The sequence below is a fragment of the Zootoca vivipara genome, chromosome 9 (assembly GCF_965207765.1).
Source record: "Zootoca vivipara chromosome 9, rZooViv2.hap1.1, whole genome shotgun sequence".
In the NCBI taxonomy this organism is placed as follows: Eukaryota; Metazoa; Chordata; class Lepidosauria; order Squamata; family Lacertidae; genus Zootoca; species Zootoca vivipara.
In genome coordinates, this window is record NC_142592.1 from 42,822,057 (window position 1) to 42,829,049 (window position 6,993).

Below are 6,993 nucleotides of genomic sequence, written 5' to 3' on the forward strand. Positions count from 1 at the left end.
AATTCTCCTTGGGACAGGCTTCAACTTTTCTCTATGGACACTCAACAAACAGAAGCCAGGCGGTCAGTCTTCACTCAAATTGCGCTTGTTGTAACTGGGAGGGAAAGTGCTGCAAGGAGGCCATTTTAATAACAAGGAATGGTTTAGGGTGGTTCAACAGTTCAGTAAGGCTCATGTTGCTTATGTCACACAATGAGAGGTGCATTTCTTTGTAATGTCTTTTTGCCCACAACTCATACCATGTAACCGATTCATCTCCATAGTTTTCAAATTTGTAAAGTCCCTGAATGGAATTCACATGGGATTGAAAGTTTTTTCCTTCAGATGGATGTAGTTTCAGCAAATTGTAAAAAAGTATTCAGTGAGGTAATAAGCAAACCCAGGTAGAGAACCTTGATGGGCCACAGGTAGCACTCCTCTCTGGATTGGTTGTAATGACTGGCATGGTTTTTCTGTCCTATGGTTTGTCCAGGTGTTGTAAATCCTACATCTACTTCATTGGCCAGTTTCTTGCACTTCTCTATTATTGTGCTAATGGTCCTCTCGTAAGCGTCCCTGTGTTGTTCCATTATTCCCAACAAAGTCTTCATATTCACTTTCATATAAATCATATTTAACTTCACAGTTTGTAGAGCTTGGTTCTAGCATCAAAAAATGTTTGCTTAGGACCACAAGATAAATAAGAAAAGTTGATGCCTATGATGCACAGAACAACTGATACAAAAGTTGTCTTGTCGGATCCTGCTAATTGCTTAAGCTGTGAGAAAATGTTTAATTTTCTGCAAAGGTATGGATTTTTTTTAGTCCACCACATTTCACATAGCATTAATATGTTGGGTATGTCATCTTTGAATGTTCTCATGGGATTTTTTATGGTGGCTTAAATGTGTCTGCTTTATTGCACACATCACTTACATTGTTAGATCATTTACAGTGAGACTATGTTTATAGGATGAGCAATGGACAAAGGTTGCCTGAAGAATGCCCAAAGTTGTGGTTGAACCCTACCTTCTTTTCCTGCCCAACTAAGGTATGGAAATTTAGTCCAAAATCAGAACAAGCAGATCAGATTGTGTTGGCTATGCCTGCTGGAAGTGATGATATTCCAGCTGAACTATTTACAATTTTAAAAGATGATGCTGTTAAGGTTCTACACTCAATATGCCAGCAAGTTTGGAAAACTCAGCAGTGGCCAGAGGATTGGAGAAGATCAGTCTACATCCCAATCCCAAAGAAGGGCAGTGCCAAAAAATGCCCCAACTACCGCACAATTGCGCTTATTTCACACGCTAGCAAGGTTATGCTCAAAATTCTACAAGGCAGGCTTTGGCAGTATGTGGATCAAGAACTCCCAGAAGTGCAAGCTGGATTTCAAAGGGGCAGAGGAACCAGAGACCAAATTGCAAACATGTGCTGGATTATGGAAAAAGCTAGAGAGTTCCAGAAAAACATCTACTTCTGCTTCATTGACTATGCAAAAGCCTTTGATTGTGTCGACCACAGCAAACTATGGCAAGTTCTTAAAGAAATGGGAGTGCCTGATCACCTTATCTGTCTCCTGAGAAATCTCTATGTGGGACAAGAAGCTACAGTTAGAACTGGATATGCAGGGCCGGCTCTACGTAGACCCCCGGTGGCGCAGTGCACCAGGGCGGGGGGCTGGTAATCTGGGCGCCGGGTTGCTAAGGAGGGCGCGCAGAAACCAATTGCACCCTGCGAGGGCGGGGCGGGCGGCGGAGCGATCTCCGCCCCTCAGCACCAGGGCACGCGATCTGCTCAAGATGGCCCTGTGGATATGGAACAACTGATTGATTCAAAATTGGGAAAGGAGTACGACAAGGCTGTATATTGTCTCCCAAGCAAGAGATAACTAGAGCATGCACCACTCTGGTGAGACAGTCCGCGGGCAGGTAGGGTCTCAGCCTGCGTACCAGATGGAGCTGATAAACAGCTGCCCTGGATACAGAATTAACCTGCGCCTCCATGGACAGCTGTGAGTCCAAAATGACTCCCAGGCTGCGCACTTGGTCCTTCAGGGGCACAGTTACCCCATTCAGGACCAGGGAGTCCCCCACACCTGCCCGCCTCCTGTCCCCCACAAACAGTACTTCTGTCTTGTCAGGATTCAACCTCAATGATTTATTTTTCATCTGGCCTTCAGATATGAAAGGCAGAATGATTTAACACCTGTATAGATTTGTCATCCATGTGACGTCATGAAAAGTATGCCATTTGCAGTAAACTTTGCATAAAACCATTGCATAAAATTTGCACTTAATTTTAATGATTCTAAGAATGTCAGGCAAAATGGTCGGGCCCCATGCATGTTCACTTCATCAAATCATGCCTCAGCTCTCATGCTACCTGTTGTTGCTGTTGCTGCTGCATGTTGTAGTCTCCATCATCTGGGACAGGCACCCCCAAACTTCGGCCCTCCAGATGTTTTGGACAACAATTCCCATCTTCCCCGACCACTGGTCTTGTTAGCTAGGGATCATGGGAGTTGTGGGCCAAAACATCTGGAGGGCCGCAGTTTGGGGATGCCTGATCTGGGGCAACAGGTTGACAAAGGCTGCTGTAGAGTCTCAGGAGTTGAAGCAGCCCAGGAAAGGAGATGCCAATAATAATGGAGAGCTTGTTTATTTGAAGTTTGACCACCGCCACTGTTCTCTTCTGTCTCCACAACACCTAAGTGTAAATGTAAGTTACAGCCAACAATTTCTGTGGGGAGCAATTCTAAAAAAAAGCTCAACAACTTTTGCCACATGTTCACTTAATCATCAGATCTGGCCCTCTTTGAAAAAAGCTTGGAACCACTGCCATAGACCTAATGTCTGATTCAGTATAAGGCAGTTTCTTGTTTTCCTAGTTAATGTTATACAGAATGTTTATGCCTTTAAAAATGCACTCATCTTTGAGCTAACGTTCTTCGTTTTACATACTGAACGTAAGAGCAAATTACCATAAGATCAAATTAAGCAGTTCACACTTCGGATGCACTGACATTTTAAAAATAGGTTATATTTTGTAGGGAGCTAAACAATGTTTAGATTTTTATTTTCTGCTGCTGCTGGTTATGTTTGTATTATTAAGCATTTAATAAAAAAAAACCCTTAAAAAACAACAACTGAGCACACAGCCTTCTAAGGGTAAAGGAAAGCAAAAACCAAAACATCAAAGAAAAGAAAGCTCCACATTTCATGCTCAGTTTGGAAAATAATAGTTTGTTTTCAGATTTAGAATAGTTGCCTACATGGCTAGACAGACACACATGGTGTGGAGATGGGAGTGGAAAACCAACCCCTTTCAGGGGAACCCCCTACCTCAGAAGGTTTGGCTGTCTTCCTCCTTATTCGTATTCAGCCGTTCCTTTCTAACCAAGCTTTGATTCTGTTGCTGCCTCAGGTACTGTCCAGGGGTGAAGCTCTTTCCATTCTTGTTTTTGCTGCTCTTTCCAGTGGAACAATTTGTGTCTTCACGATTGCATCACTGTAGGCTTCATATTTGTAAACCACTTGGAACAACTCTTTTGGAGGAAAGTGATGCACACAGAGGCTTGGAGCCAGTGTTAGTCCTTCTCAGAGTAAACCCATTGACATTAGGCTGTACTCTGAGCAGAGCAATTGAATTGACATCAATATACTGTAAGAAAACAGAACCATACTAACTGACACCTCTACACCAGAGGTAGGAGGATCTGGAGCTACTTCCTAGCAGATACTGTGGGGTTTGCCATAGATCAGTAATGAAGTCTTTCCTCCAGCAATAGCAGCAACAACAATCTGTGTGATCCCACTTTCAATACTGTTTCGGGGTGATCACACGGCTTCATCTCCAACCAGTGCATGCCCCGTAACTTCCTCCTGCAACCCTGCAACTTGTTATACTGCAAATTTTGGTACTGTATATTTTTCTCTTGCTCTTGTTGTGCTAGGGCCCCTCCAGGTAGCAGTAATGTGGTAGCACTGGAGCATCATTACAGAACAACTAATAAAGTGGGATAAATCCACCATTAATGCAGTGTTTCTCAACCAGTGTGCCTCCAGATGTTTTGGGACTACAACTCCCATCATTCCTGACCACTGGTCTTGCTAGCTAGGGATGATGGGAGTTGTAGTCCCAAAACATCTGGAGGCACACTGGTTGAGAAACACTGCATTAATGCATTCTCTTGCAGAATACACCTGCAACAAAACGCCATTCTGGAAGGGAACCTGAGTTATGAAAATAGCAATTTCTCCTGAGCTGCTGCTGTGATTGCCAGAACTCAACCCAACAATTGATTCTGACCCTTTAACATTTTTATTTACTTATTAAATGGGAGATGCAGCTGCTATGTTCTCCAGTCTGCTATGTGACAAACCTGGAGGCCTGCTTGATTTAAGATTGATGAGTGTTTCAGATAGGGGAGATTTTTCAGCTGTGGCCCTGGTGTTCTGGAACTTATCCTTCATATAAGAGGAATTTTCTTCCCTCCTTCACCTGTCAACTGACCAGCCATTCCATCAGAAGTGGTGGGAGAGGAAGGTAAGCAGGACCACTCCATCAATGCCACTGAGAGACCAGCAACCTTTGGCTAATGCCTGAGTTTGCTTTTTCCCTACCTACCTACCTACCTTCCTTCCTTCCTTCCTTCCTTCCTTCCTTCCTTCCTTCCAAACTCTCTTCCTTTTGTGATGTGTCTTTGAGATTTGAAGCCTTGTTATTGATCTTCATAAGCCACTCTGAGAACCCTTCTTGGAATGGAGGCAAGTGAGATAAAAATGCTTTGAATTAAATCATCAATTAGAAAACTGATTTTCAGTCCACCCCTGCAGAATGTTAGAAAGAGATACATTTTTTTAAAGCATACCTAAGTTATTTGTTAGGCATATGATTATAGTTTCACTGAACTTCCCACCTGGAAAATTGGGAGTGCTTCCCCCATTTCAATAGTGATTTGGGTTTTGTTTTCTTGAAGCACTTTCTAATATATTACTTTTCTTTTGGACACTGTGTATTTGCATGTCTGTGCAGAGTTCCTTTTGACAGATTGGCAGGGAATGTGTTGCCAGGTTGTGGTGACCTGCCACTTCTAGCTGTGTGACTCAAGCCATGATCGGTAGGTGCACATGTCTACATGAATCTGTCCAAAGATGTAGGGCTCCAGTTATTAGCTCATGCCCTCCAACATATCACAGACGAAACTAAAGGCATGTTGATTCCCATTTCAAGGATCACATCGAGAGCCCTGTCCTCCCTTGGTTGTTGGTTACACACATTCCTGACAGCCCTCCTTTATTTGCTGAGTGCTAAATTCACTAGCTCTGCAAAAGCCTTTCCTTCACAGATTTAAAAGCCAAGAATGTCAATTGTAGTTTTGAGCAGAGCTGAAATCAAGTATTTGACTGCCCAGAGCTAGCTTGCAGGAATTATTTGGGCCGCATGACGAGTGAACATAAAGCAAGTCCCTCTGGGAGTGACAGGACTTGATGATTTTCCATCACTCCGAGGGGGAATTATATGGAGGAAATGTGGCTGCCCCAGTGAATCCCCTCCAGGAGCAATGGATTGGTCCTAGGGGGCTTGCTGTACGTTCATGCAAGGCATGTGCTCATTCAAGAAGGCGTGGGATCTAGCTGCTCACGCTGTGGGCTACTGGATACATAGTTTTAGAAGGTTTAAAGGGGGAAACCATTGGGTGAGACTGGAAACAGGGGCATTGCAGAACCCTTGGACCAGCTTGTAATCAAATCCACTGGATGGCAGATTCTGAAGTAGACCATTGATACAATCTGGCCTAGGTCAAGATTTATCCTGAATGGATCAAGTTAAGTCCACTTTAGAATTCAAAAAAGGCAATTTCCTCCCTAGATACCTCACCCTTGAAAACCTGTTAGAAAAGTTCTCTTTCCCCTGGAGAAATTAAGTGAAAAATTGTATTTCCCCACCTATTTCTGTGCCCATTTCCCTGGAGAATATGTTTGAAGAGACCATGTAGGCACAGCTCAAGTAGATGCATGCCAGTAGAATATAAAATTCACCTACAATAGGTTATGAGCTGCTCCAAATATACCAGCTTCAAAGTGTGAAATGGCAAGCTGTGCAGTGCGCATGGTGCTTTAGCAAGTAGATAAATAGGTACCGCTACAGCGGGAAGGTAAATGGCAATTCCATGTGCTACTCTGGTTCGCCAGAAGCGGCTTAGTCATGCTGGCCACATGACCTGGAAGCTGTACGCCGGCTCCCTCGGCCAATAACGCAATATGAGTGCCACAACCCCAGAGTCGATCATGACTGGACCCAATGGTTAGGGGTCTCTTTACCGTTACACTAGAGTCAAGGTGCACTCAGAGATTTAACCTCTAAAGCACACATAGATGCCATTGGACTCCAATTCCCATCAGTCCCTGCCAGTGTGGACAATGGACAGGGATGATGGGTGCTGAAGTCCAATGCCATCTGGAAGACCACAGGTTCCCCAGCCCTTGCACTAAAGACCCTGAATTAGGAGCTGAACCCTGAGGGATGATAATGCTAGCAACTCATCTTCACAAAGCTTCAAGCAGTGTAGTGGGTTGAGTGTTGGACTAGAATCGACATCAAATCCCTCTTTAGGCATGAAATTACTGAAATTACTCAGCCAGTCACTATGTCCTGGTCTACCCTTCCTCATGGGATGTGCGGACAACATATGCACCCTGAGCTTCTTGGAAAAGGATGGAATAAAAAAAATCATCAAACTGGTCTTCAAAAGACAAAAAAATTGGACTGTGATTTACCAGGGATGACCAGATCCCACAAGCTGGAAAAAAGCTACAGAGTCTTGTGATAGCTTAAAGACTGGGGCTGCAATCCTAGCCCTGCTTACCTGGGAGTAAGCATCATTGAGTTCAATGGGATTCAGAGCAGTCACATTACATTAATTACAGCATAAGCTTTTGCAGACAACAGCCTACTGTATCAGTTGCAGGAAGTGTAACCCCAGATTCACTGGCACCTATGTGCTTGGTT